This window comes from Carassius auratus, unplaced genomic scaffold, assembly GCF_003368295.1.
Source record: "Carassius auratus strain Wakin unplaced genomic scaffold, ASM336829v1 scaf_tig00016864, whole genome shotgun sequence".
NCBI lineage: Eukaryota > Metazoa > Chordata > Actinopteri > Cypriniformes > Cyprinidae > Carassius > Carassius auratus.
This window is the reverse complement of record NW_020524713.1, coordinates 40,498-54,428: the sequence shown is the minus strand read 5'-3', so window position 1 is coordinate 54,428 and position 13,931 is coordinate 40,498. Positions and strand designations below refer to the sequence as shown.

Below are 13,931 nucleotides of genomic sequence, written 5' to 3'. Positions count from 1 at the left end.
ATGTACACTATAAGTGCATTTTATCAAGTATTTAGTTTAAATGTAGTAAAGTGCTGGACATATATTACTACAAGTATTAATAAAGTAGATTGAATCTGATTCTTGATAAATATAACAATTACACAAATATGATAAAAAAGCAAAAAGTTGTTTTTGTAGTTTTTAAATTTATTGTATTTATTACTAATTAAGGCACATTTTGCATCTTTTGTACAAAACATGATAAAGTATGTCAACGCATTTTGGTGACCATTTCAAAATATTCATTGATGAAAATAAAAAATAAAAGCATCAAAAAAGAAACATACAAAACATCTATGAAACCGTCAGACACAATTAAAAGCACATGAAATCTAACGCAGGATGAACATTTTAATCTCCCAAAATTAAAAAATATATATTTAATAATGTCCTCTGGTCTTAATACGTGATTTTATTGTCAAGTGTTTCTGTGTGCATACTGTAGGTGTTGTTAATACAACATTAAGAAACCTCAAGTTTTATCACATGATTTTTAGCCACTAATAACAGCTAAAATCAGCTTCTTACTGATTCACAACTTCACTTCACAATCAATCTTACTCATATGTGAAATCTTTTAAGGATCTCTCTCCTGTATTATTTAAATATTACCAATGCTGAAGTTTAAATCAAGCTTGAAGGCAAGTCCTCGCAAGAAAATCCAACAGAATAAGGGCTTTAGGGACTCTGGGCTCCTCGAAAATGGTTCGATAGGTCTGAGTGTGCTGTCAGCCACCGGTGTGTCAGTTTGGTGGAAAAGAGCTGGTCTGCTCTTAACTGGAATACGTAGAAAGCGTCCCGAGGTGACAAGGTCTCCATAACCGCGAGCATGAGAGAAGGCGTAACCAGATCGCCGCGTACTGATTCGTCGTCGAGGGAATTTGTGAGAAGCAACGGAGGCGCAGCTTTTTGTCTGTCTGACCTTGTGTCGCACCTGTAGAGCAGAAGAATGAGAGGAAATATATACGATATACTGAAGGAAAGAATCAATTAGTGTCAATAACACAGAAGAGGAAGAAGCATAAGGCTCAGGTTGTAGTCATTTTGTTTATGAATGACTCCTGCTCATGACTCTGTGAACCCACTGACTGTGGATTCCAGAAATAACCTTGCCGTTCCGCCTCAGCGTGACGCTGTGCTGCAGCCGTGCCACTGCATCCACAGCTCTGACTCATTCCACACATAAAGGGAGGGAGATCTCACATCGTCATCCTGTCGAGAACTGGCGCATTGCCTGAGAGAGTCTCAACACTGTTTTAGAGCAAAAAGACTATAAATAGTAACGTGTAGTAGGCTACGAGACGCCTGTGATGCCAGTCAAACTCCAAAACCAGCTCCAAACTCCAAAACCTAGTCAAACCAGCTCATCCGAGTCAAGTCAAGACCAAGACCAGTCAAGAATGAGTCCAAATTCAAACAATACCATTATGTGGCTCTCTAATGTGTTTGTGACCGATCGTTGAAGCAGCATGTGAACCGATCATCTTTTTATATTTACTTAAAGCACAAAATAAACGTGAATGAACATCTGAAGGTATCTTTGTTTTGACCGCGGAAGCCATCAATACACACACTACTTTTCAAGTTCAGGTCACTGACGATAATCTACTATCCTCTCTAATTAGTTTGTTGAACAAAATAGAGGCTTCAGCGTAATGATTGGTCAGATCGCCTGTCAATCAACTGAGGTGACGAAAAAATTTGAACCCACCTTGTCGTTGATAGTGGGCTTGAGTGGATGAAGAGGAACCGTTTGGCCACCACAGGCAATATGCACAATATGGTGGTTAGGAAGATGGTCAGCCACACGTTCGGCTGGTTCAGGGAGTTTCTTGCAGCGCCTGAGAAAGATTGAGTCATTTGGAGCTGCTTCAAACACACAGACAGCAGGATGAGCAGATGTGGTTGGGACGGAGGGACACTCACCAATGAAAGGAAAAGATGACGTGAAGATCAAGTACATGCCGTTGCTGTACATGGTGAAGGTGACGGCAAAATACACCGACAGACTGCCCCACAGGAAGAACTGATTCACTGCTGTCCAATAGTACGTGTCCAAACCCATCTTAAACACACATAAACATAGGGTTTGTTTGCATCTGCCATTCAAAGGTTTGGGGTAAATGTTGGGGGTTTATTTCAAATTAATGAATTTCTTTCGGCACATTCTATTCATCTAAAAATCCTGGGGGGGGAAAATCGTTGTTGGGTTTTAGAAAAATAGTCGTTCAGTAGTTTTTGTTTCTGTTTTCAGTGCATAACAATATAACTGTTTCTAAAGCAGCAAATCGGCATATTATGATGATTTCTGAAGGAAATCAACACATTTATCAAACAAAACAAAAATTGTCCAAATTATTTTGGGGTCACTTTACAGTATGTGTCCAATATATCTATTTCTAAAATGTATAATATAGGGCTGCACAGTTAATAAAATCTATAATCACGATTACAATTATGGATGCCACAATTACATAATCGTTCAAAGCTGCAATTAATCGTTCAAAGTCTATTAATATTATTCTGCGTGCATTTTTTTCTTTCTACGTGTGATCTTAAGGGGTTTTCCTATTATTATAATTTTAATACCATTCATATTTTGACCTTCTTATAATTTAAAGAAGAAACCAAATCCTAGTTGTCATTTGAGGTTTAATACTATAGAAAAGCACTAAAAGTTTTTCAGTTAGTGTTTCCACGTTATTTCATATAAAAATATGGCATGCCGTTGCATCAAACAGTGGTATAAACATCATTCAGTGTAAATTGTGATAATCGTAATTAATAATCACAATTACGACAATTTTTGTCATAATTGTGCAGCCCTAGTACAATATATACAGTTAAAATTTTTGAATAAGATGGTAATTCTCAATAACTGTTGTGCATTTTGTGTGTGTATACTGTTAAATGAGAATTAACCTGCACACTGACGGCAATGAGCAGGCAGGTCTGCGCTAGCAGGGCAAATGATTGATAATCTGCAATGTCTTTGCCATCATCTCTGACGGTGTCACACATGGCTGCCCAAGGGATGAAGAAGAGGACAAGTGAGCTGTAGCAGCTGTGCAGAAGGATCCTCGCGAAGGCCATCTTACTGAAATACTGGTTCAGCTGACCCGGAGCGTACAGCTGGGGGTACTGGAAACTCCAGCGGTCATTTACATCCTGCACATACACACGTTCATGAATGAAGTTAGTTCAGTGATTCTGAATGTAGCATGCTGATCCAGGGGTGTGACATACTTGATCAAAGAGACTGAGGCCAATAACAGGTAAAGCTGTATACACCAGGTTGTAGAGTGTAATGAACCACTCATCATACACAGTCTATGGAGAGAGCAGAGAACACAAAAAATAGGAACCAATTAGTCACTTTTCAGATGCATGCTCACAAAAAAATTGTAATCACTGAGCTCAACTTGTGGTGTGTAGATCGATCAGTAATATCACTTTCAGATAAATGATTGTACTCACTGCATCTTCTTAATGACTTTTATTTTGTAACAGAGCTATCGACAATCAAACGTTTCTTAAGATGTATGCTAGAACATTCACAGAAATTTTACTGTTCACATGACTGGAATTGGAAAAAACTGAAATAATTTAATTTTGAATTAATTCTAAAAGAAAAAAAAAAGATTTTCGGTTTTACTCAGAAATTGCTAGTAAATTTTGCAAACAATTACAAAAAATGCAAAACATTGAATGAGAGAAAATGTAGAAAAACTGAAATTGTATTTTCTTGTAAAATGTACCTCAAATAATAAAATTTACTGATTTATTTATTCATTCATTTATATATATATATATATATATATATATATATATATATATATACATATATATATATATATATATATATATATATATATATATATATATATATATATATATATATATATATATATATATACATACATATATATATATATATATACATACATACATACATACATATACATACATACATACATACATACATATACATACATACATACATACATACATATATATATATAATTAAGAGCTCTTGTTTTTAGCCATTTTCAAAAATCATGTTTTTTTTCTAATTAATCTCAGTCAAACTGCAGTTGGGTTATTTCGATTAGTTAAAAAAAAAAACTAAAAATACTGGCTAACTGAGACACAATAAAACACACAAATACATATATATATCAAATAATATAGACTCATGATATCAAATATAGTACACAGATTTGTTAAATGGAATTAAAATCAATATTATTATTATTATTAATAATATTATTATTATTATTTAATGGAACTATCTGTAGGTAGAGTACATTTCGGCAGAGTTTTCTCAAAAAGACCAAATATAATCTGACTGAAACGCCTGGTCCATCGCTAAACTGTAAACCAGATTAAAGTGAAATTATTTCAAAATGTTCCATCTCACCTGTGCAGAGAAGCCGCAGAAGAAGCCGTACCAGAAGTGGACGAAGGTGAAGGTGAAGTTCTTGTAGAAGAAGTAGCGCAGAAACTTACACATGCGCAGATAGGACCAGCGGCCGTGGACCAACAGGAGGCGCTGGAGGTAACGGAACTGAGCGAAGGAGAAGTCACTGGAGAGCACCGCCTGCATGCCCTCCTGCCCACTAATGCCAACACCGATGTGTGCAGCTACAGAGGTCGTGAGGAGTAGAAAGATTGGATACATTTTAAACAGAAAAGGTTGGTAAAAGTTTTTAGCACACTAGTCTTAAGTAAACAGTCTTATTCATGCCATCTCTCTTTGTGAGAAACACTCACTTTTGATCATGCTGACGTCATTGGCTCCATCTCCAATAGCTAAAGTCACAGCTTTCTTGTGCTTCTTGACAAGTTCCACCACTTGAGCCTTCTGGAGAGGGGTGACCCTGCAACAGATGACCGTTTGGCACATACATGCGGTCCTCAACAGCTCCAACTGCATGTCCTTCTGCAGAGCAAATGCCTGGGCAGAGGATTGGGAGATGCAAGGATTAAAACCATTTGAAGAAGCATCGAAAAAAGATGACAAATACATCCTTTTCTCTTACCAGACTGTGGCCGTTAATCACCAGTCCGTACTCTCCATCCACCTTCTCGTCTTCCACCACCTGGGATTTTTTACCCAGAAGTCTGCTCTTTTCAATGGGTGGCTCGTCCCCTGATTCTGGTGACATCTTTTTCCTAGCGTTCCTGAACATAGAGTACGGATCTCTTCATTACAAACACGATCCGTTTGAAATGGTTTGGGAGAAGGAGAGACGGATGAAACTCACACGAGCTCCTCTCGCACTTCCTCTGCCGTGTTGCTGGCCACTATGAAGATCTCTCTCATTTCCTCTCGCAGCATATTACAAGAATAACCGATGTTCTCAGCCGTCTCTGTGGGACATCGCAATGGTGTGCATGAAACAGTAGCGAAAACATCAAGTAAACCAGCAGAGGAGGTTTTAACAGCCGTTAAAATGAGTGAGCTTACCCTGTTTGTCTCCAGTCAGCACCCAGATTTTGATGTCAGCTTTGGCGAGCTGCTCAATCGTCTGAGGCACGCCGTCTTGAAGTTTATCCTCAACCGCAGAAGCACCAAGAAGCTGAGTGCACACAGAAACAAACGCCCGTTGACTTGCATTGAAAGAGGAACATAGAAAACCAGCAAACACTTTAGCATTCTGTGTGATGGTGACTCTACCAGTAAATCTTTCTCAATCTCTTCATAAATTGCGTCTAGTTTTGCCTCACGGTCCTCCAGCGAGGTGCTGGCCTCATGGTGGCGCTCTTTCCACTTCTCGAACTCGTCTTCGTCTAAGTCTTTATAGGCCAAAGCCAACGTCCTCAGACCCTCTCCAGCATATTCCTGAGATCGTGTTAGTCAGACATGAGTTACTCACACAGACACTCACACAGTGTTCTAGAAACACAAATGTAACTCACGTTCAGATGTTCTGTGGTGACCTCCATGAGTTTGGTGGAGGATGGATGCAGCCTCTCGTAGATAATCGTGTCGGCTCCCTTACAGAACAGTGTCAGCTTGCCCTCTGGACTACGAACTGAAGAACCGCACTTTTACTTAAAGACACTGGGAATGTTTCTCTTATACTTATAATGTTCCTCCTTACTTCAGAAGGGTATCAGCACATGGTCTCACCAATAGCAGACATCCTCTTGCGGACGTTGTTGAAGTCCAGCACCGCCAGTAGCTCATAGGTGATGGGCACACCCATCTCCACCAAAGAGATGGTTTCTGGGGTACGAGAGCGAAAAACAAAGCCGAAATTCCTTGCTGCGGTGACCAGAGCCCCCTCGTCTGGAGACTGAGCCTGGTAAAAGAGCTCTCCTGTGGAGAAACAAAAATATCAAGAAGAAACAAATATGAGGCTGATTTATGAAAAGTATTAGTTGTTTTTATTCAGAAAAGATGCATTAAATTGTAAAAAGTTATAAAATATTATATGCTGTTCTTTTATTCATTATACTCATTATAAAGCAATGTTTTCAACATGCTTTTATGAGCAACAATTCAGCATTTAAGAATGATTTCTGAAGGATCATGTATCACTCAAGACTGGAGTAATGATGCTGAAAATTCAGCAAATGTACTTTTTAAATTATATTAAAATTTTATGTCAAATTGCAATAATATTTTATAGCATTACTGTATTTTTTCAAATTGCAATAATATTTTATAGCATTACTGTATTTTTTTCAAATCGCAATAATATTTTATAGCATTACTGTATTTTTGAATACATTTTATAGAATATATTTTGAAAAAATATTTTGCAGAATGATGTGATGGTATCGATGTAATCTGTATATAAATATGTTGGCAATCACTAATAGTGTTGCAGAGCATGCACTAGATGGCACTCACCTTCAGTTTTTTCCTCAGGCATGACAGTGTGGCAGAGCGCCAGCAGACGGAAGAAGGCCTGGACCTCCGGAGAGCCCGACTTCACCGCTTCCACCAGCTTGTGGTCATGGAAACAGAACTTTGGGTCAGCAAGAGGGTTCCAGGAGAAATCGACCTTCTCTGTCTTCTAGAAATGAGGAAGAAAATTGAAAAATGAGTACGGAAAATAGATGTCTTTTCAGTTCCAAGGGGAGAGTGGAATCACACTTTTTACTTTGGTGAGAAATTCTGAATGTTGAAAAAAAAAACACACAGTAAACATTCAGTACAAAACATGCATTCGTGTAGATATCTCATAGAGACTTGTGAGACCAACCCTGGACTTCCCTATAGCTCTCAAGTTATATATTGTCGAAGATTTGACCACTAACCTCAGTGACTTCAACCCTCTGTCCAGCAAAGTCCACAACCTCACCTGAGGAACGTAAAAAGAGTTCAGTTCTACCCTTTAGTTGAAATTGGTGACTCTGGGACATCTCTTTGCGCTCTTACCGTATGATTTTCCATTGATGGAGCACCTGTTGAAGGTCATGATGTTCTGAGTCAAAGTTCCCGTCTTGTCAGAGAAGATATATTTGATCTGACCCAGCTCTTCATTGAGCGTGGTCGTCCTGGCCTGGGCCGGTGTGTCACTCTTGACGTGGTACATTTTACAGTCCCAGTCAATGAAATAACTGTTCCCCAGACGAAGGATCTCAACACTGTTGAAAGGGAAAGAAAGGTCACTCATTTTATAATATTTTCTTTTATTACAAATTATTATATCAGCAAAATAATTTGAAAGATGTTGGTATATTTGGTATAAATATCTCTATTACATTGTTTAAAATCAAATGTTGAGAATGCCGGTAAACAAACAGTTTTGGTTGCCATTGATTTCCAGTGTTAACCATTACCAAGATTTTTTCTAAATATCTTCTCTGTTCCAGAAGAAGAAAGAAGGTCATACAGGTTTGGAATAACACGGCGAGTATATAATGACAACATTTTGAACATACTGAAGATATAAATCCGTATAACCAGACAATTTCCACGTTATTTCAGCATCTGACCTGACATAGAGAGAGATGGGAACCACGGTGTTGAGGATGATGACGTAGGACCAGAAGGTGAGAAATGCTGAGAGAGATGCATTCGCCCCATCAGCCCTTGGGAGGAAGGTAATGAAGGAATTCCCCTCTATGTATTCCCAAATGCCATTCCCAATGGACAAGATGGTGCACATGAAGGCCAGAAAACCAAAAATCTAACAAACAAATGAATAGGATGTATAATGAAACATTTGATGACATATTTATATGTAACATATTTACACACATCTACTTACAAACATCACCAGGACATTCATGAGATGATCAATGCTGGTTCTCTTGAAGACTGATTTACCAGAGTTCTGCATGAGTTTTGTGTCAGGACCTAAACGGATTTGAACAAAGCTTTTAAATATAGAAATCTTGAATTTTCAATTTGTTCATTTCTAGATTAGGATTCCACACCTCCAAACACCACCAGGCCGAAGCACCACTCAGTGTTTCTGAGGGTACATCCTCGGAGCAGAATCCTCTCGTTATCCAGCGCAAACGTCTCTCCTCCCACCGTCAGAGTCCCTGTGAACTTATCCAGACGGTTGTTTGGAGGCTCACAGCGCACCTCACCTGAGATATACAATATTGATATACAGTATTTTATAAGTACTGTATATATGAAGGGTTCTAAACAGCATGCATGCTTTTATGCAGTTGACTATTAGCAATAACTGATATACTGTAATGCAGATTCTTTGCAGGTGCATCAGTCGCTCACCATTGAATGCTGCTAGTTTCTGGATGTCATTGCCCAGGTCTCCTGTGAGTGTCAGAGCCTGCTTCACCTTCAGGTTGGTCTCCCTGTGACAGACGAGGAAAGAGAGGCAGACGATGGCTCTGGTTCACAATAATAACAGATGAACAGGTTCACGTTTACATCCACATGCTCAGATACTGACCCGTCCAGCTCAGCCGTCTCAATATAGATGAGGTTGAGAGGTTCACTACTAGAGAGTAACAACAGATCTGCCTGTAGCACAGGGAGCAATACAGAGGAGTTCAGTTCTTATGTTTTATTATTATACATTAGTAATGACTGTAAAAAGACTATTAGGTTTAGATCAGAAGTAGTTCAACTTAAGTCAAATGCATGTAGTTTTGTGACTTTGGAACCCCCTACAGTTAAGTGAGTTGAGTTTATACTGCTTTAAATGCATCTCTGTCGTAATGCATTATTGTAAGGGGTAGGTTTAGGGTTTGGGTAGGTGTTGTAGACATTAATAAAACACAATCTAATACGTAGACCATTTAATTTATTGTCAGCTTCCAGTTTTTGCTGCATCCTTTCTAGCCAGATACACATGCATTTGTTTCTGCCATAAAGCAATCCTCCCCTTTTGCGAATCTCCCTCAACTTATTTGCATATTTAATTTAGTAAGTTCGGTGAGAAAACTAGTATTTCAAGGTTAAAATATAACCTCACATGCAGTTGCCTTTTAATTTAGTATCTTTTTAACCTACAAATTTTCATCTAATTTTTAGAATTTGTTTTATTTCGACAGCACTGTTCTGGCACCATCATCATCAGTTTTTTTTTGTTGTTGCCATATCCAGTGTTTATTCCATGTTTGGAGTGTTATAGTGTGGTGTACCATCAGTCGGCCTGCTATAAACTTACTGTGACAAACTCATTGTTTTCCAGCTTCACAATGTCACCCACTTGAACATTCATCCATTTTTCACTCTTCAGCCTGTTTGAAACCGTGACTTTTTATTTGTCAAACATTCTTTTTTGAAAAATGCATTAGGTAAAAAGATAAAGTCACGTCATGACACTTACTCTCCATCAATGAGCACTTCTACTTTTCTGTTGTTCACATGTTTGTCATTCTTGTGCCTGGTCTGTGTTGTAAGATGAACATGGGAACACAAGGCAACAGACAGACCATGAACAGAATGAACAGTCAAACATGTTATTGTCTGTACTGGACATAGACAGGAAGTGGACTCACGATGTCATCGGAGAGATCTTTGGCTAGAGTCATAGACAGCACCAGCAGCAGTGGGACTACAGTGGTGAACCAGCTCAGAGACGAGATCTGAGGAATCAGCTGCGAAACACAAAACACGGTGACGCCTGTTACAACCTTTCTCACCCTTGAAGGCTTCTTAAACGCTTTTTCAACGTTTGAAATTGCTGTAATAATGTGGTAATCTAATTAAGATGGATTTAAGATACCTGTAAGATGAGAAGAAAGACAAAGTAGGCATTGGCCAGTCTTTGAAACTGCTCGAACAGATTGAGAGGGAGGAAGGTGAACACGTTGTACTTGGAGGTCTTGATGGCATTGGTCTGTAAGGACACACGCGCTCACAATATACTCCAAAAAAGAGAGTTGAATATAAAATATATAAGTATTTTCCTACTCACTGCATACTTAAACGACAGGTTGAATTCCCTGTCATTTGCTCGCAGATGCCTCTCCTCTGAGGAAAAAAAAATACAAAAAGAGACAAGAAGAAAATTATCTAGAACACTATTTTTATATATATATATATATATATATATATATATATATATATATATATATATATATATATATATATATATATATATATTATATTTGTATGTGTTCGGTGTAGTTGGTTACAGTATGTTACCTTCTACTTTTTTCTTCTTCGTGTTAATTCCACACGCAGACAGCAGGGAGCCCATGTTTCTCTCATCACATCATCACGCTGATTTAGAGAAACTGACCATACCAAAATAACACAACATTTATTATATAATAAATATTTATTAAATAAAATAAAATTTTAAAAGTATTAAATATGAAGAAAACTATAAAACTTACACATAATGTAAAAATCGAATGGAGTAATGAGCTGTGTAATCATAAGGACATATTGTGTAATTATCTTTGACATATATATTTGATTTGGAACGGCTTTCATTGTTTGAATTGGTCACAGCCAGGGATGTTAGATATTACCAATTGTTTTATGAAGTATTTGTCATTAATGCTTGGCATATGGTGTGTTTTATATGATAAATATAAAGGGTTAGGGTTAAGAAAAATCCCTGAAAAACCATGTGGCCATATTTACATGTTTGACCTGTAACAGTCTGTTCTAGAGCTTTCTGTTGGTTCATACAGATGAATTAGAGATGTTGAAGCCAGTTTATGTTCTAGTGCTTTCTACAAAGCGTTGAAATAAGACAAACTGCAGGTTGGATGGAGTCTGATCATAATGCATTATGATATCTCTCTGTTAGTGTCTAGCTGTGGTTAATGATAAACTGGCAGAAAGTTCAGTTTATTTTACAGCTCTTGTCTTATCAGCACAAGTATTTACACATACAGGCCTTCTCCACACACACACACACACACACACACACACACACACAAAGCCGTGCGTCCTGATCTCACAGATTATTCACCTGACAGCCGTTTTCAGAGATGTTAGCCTTTGTTCATAACACAGAGACGATCTTAAATAAGGATAACTTATTATTGCAATTGCCGTTAGAGGCCAAATGATTATGTCTCTACATGTCAAAAAATAAAACTGAAAATTAATACATAAAAAATACTGCATCTAAAAAGGCTATTTTGTATCAAAATGAATGATTTTCCCAAAGAGACATGACTGAATTAGGTTGATAACCCTGAACATTAGCCCACGCTCACATACCTTCATCTCACTCTTTATCTAATCGAATATTATCATCACTCATCTTAAACACTTCAGCACACTCAAAAGTCAACACACTACCAACGCCCATGAAAGGAATCACTATAAAGTATAAAAAACTTTATACATTTACTTTCAAGACACAGATTTCAACATCATTTAAAATGTAAGATCTCAGAAGGGTGTAGGTTTTATTTTTTCGAATGCATGTGATCAATTATTATCATCAATATATTTTATAAGCTGTTGTTGGCAGAACGTTAACAAATAACGTGACAATGATTCATGCATTACTAAAAGCGATGAAAGCTTTTGCGGCGACAGTATAATTTATGATACGTTAATAAACCAACAGACTTGAGATAAAATGATTTGCTTATTATTTTTACATATAAAAACCAGCATAATGACACAATGAGGCCACATGTTCAAAATGGCCTTTCTAGCAAGCATGAAATATACCATGAAGAACACAGTTTTACATACGTAAAAGTGTTAAATATGAAACAACGCAGTATACATGAACGATATAACAAAATAGCAAATTAATAATAATAATAATTATTCACATACTGTAACTAACAACAAAATCCATGTTAATGAAACAAATGCGATGATACTTCTACATGAATAACTAGGTGATAAATACTATTTACTCATATGTATACATAGAAAACAATCATTAATAATAATAACTTATAAAATTACGTATCATATTTAGAATTGTAATTTCATGGCAAGTTAACTCACGGTTAACTAGTTAACAGGTTTTTACAGTATTAATTTTGAACATTATGTTCCTGTTCAACTTTTCTTCTTTTTCTTTTCTAAAGCTCTAACATCTCAAACTGTAATAATCTCTGTGTTACTCATGTGCCACATCGACTAGGAAAGTTGAATGAACATAACTAATGTTGGCAGTAAATGACCGTCCTTCAACATCAGGAAAACACCAGAGCCCTCGACCTCTATATTCAAGTCAACAAGGAAGATCACACACCCTTAAACACACTCCTTAAAAGTCTGTCCGTCGCCTTATCACTTTACATTTGACAAATCTACGCTCCCCTCTCTCTGAATCTCTCTGTATATACCAAAACTGGTTTATGTTAAAAGTAACATATTCAAATTATAATGTTCACGAAGTTCATTCTTCTTTCTTTTTTAACTAAGCACTTCATCACAGGTGCGAGTGCCTCGGGCTAATGTCAATAAGTAACTCAAGTTTGAGATTGAAAAAACATTCTCTTGCACAAGGAAAAATGTTTAAGTCTAACATACTCACTAGACATGAATAAAATCAGAAAAGGTCACCAGCTTAGGGTGTCATACCTGAGTCACACGTCTGCCATCCGGGATCCCTAGAGAAACAGATTCAGGATAAACCACCACCCCATAAACATGCGTGGAAAAGAACACGGAGAAGCTCACTACAGTTCCCATAATGCAACTGCAAACAAGGCCCCTTCCTTAGAGTAGGCTGCAGGTGAAAGTTAAGGGTGTAACCTGACGTCAGGAAGAGGTTTCCAGGCCTGGGTGGAGCCAGGGGCTGCAGTTGTGACCCAAGAAGGGGGATAGTGATTGGTCAACTTCCTGAGCATGAAGAAAACAGAGAGGTTTTTACAGTAGAGCACGTCCATGGACAGACGGAAAGCAAACAGTGGACGATCTTTGGACTCTGGTGGGTTGTAAGAGGGAGGCTGGATGAGGGAATGACATGGGCTAGTGGCTGGAAACTGGGTGAAATTTGGTATAATGTAAAATCCTTCCAATCTAAACCTCATTTGCATAGTTTAAACTCTTAAAGAGAGTTAATAAGAGGTTTGTTCATTCTTAGCTCAGTAGACAGTCCTACTATGCGCTCTACTTGCTATGAAGGAAAAACAACTGAGATAATGCACAGATGTCTTATAGTGCAGGCAATCGAAACACTACAAGACTACACTGACTCAGGTCATTAGATCAGAAGCGATTAGTTGTTCCCGTACTTCTTTTAAAACTAGAGGGGACCAGTCACTCCAGGCAGTCGCTCCTAGGCTGTGAATGCTTTGCCTCTTTCTCTGTGCACTCAGTTGATTTAAAAAAAACAACAACAACTGAAGACTTCGCTCTTCAAGCAGGCTTTGGTTAGACAAAGAGTTTTTATGGTTCTTTGTTATGTTTGCGCTTTGAATTTTTGTTGAATGTATTTAAATTGCTATTGTATTACATTTTATTGTGAAGCACTTTGTGACTTCTATCTGGGAAAAGTGCTATATAAATCAATTTTACTTACAGAAACAGGTCA

The 13,931-nt window shown here is 37.6% G+C and overlaps 1 pseudogene; it reads right to left on the bottom strand.

Annotated features, from left to right (window-relative positions):
- Window positions 1–687: 687 nt before the first annotated feature.
- On the bottom strand, window positions 688–13,102 carry LOC113075331 (phospholipid-transporting ATPase ID-like; annotated as a pseudogene).
- Between the last annotated feature and the right edge of the window lie 829 nt (window positions 13,103–13,931).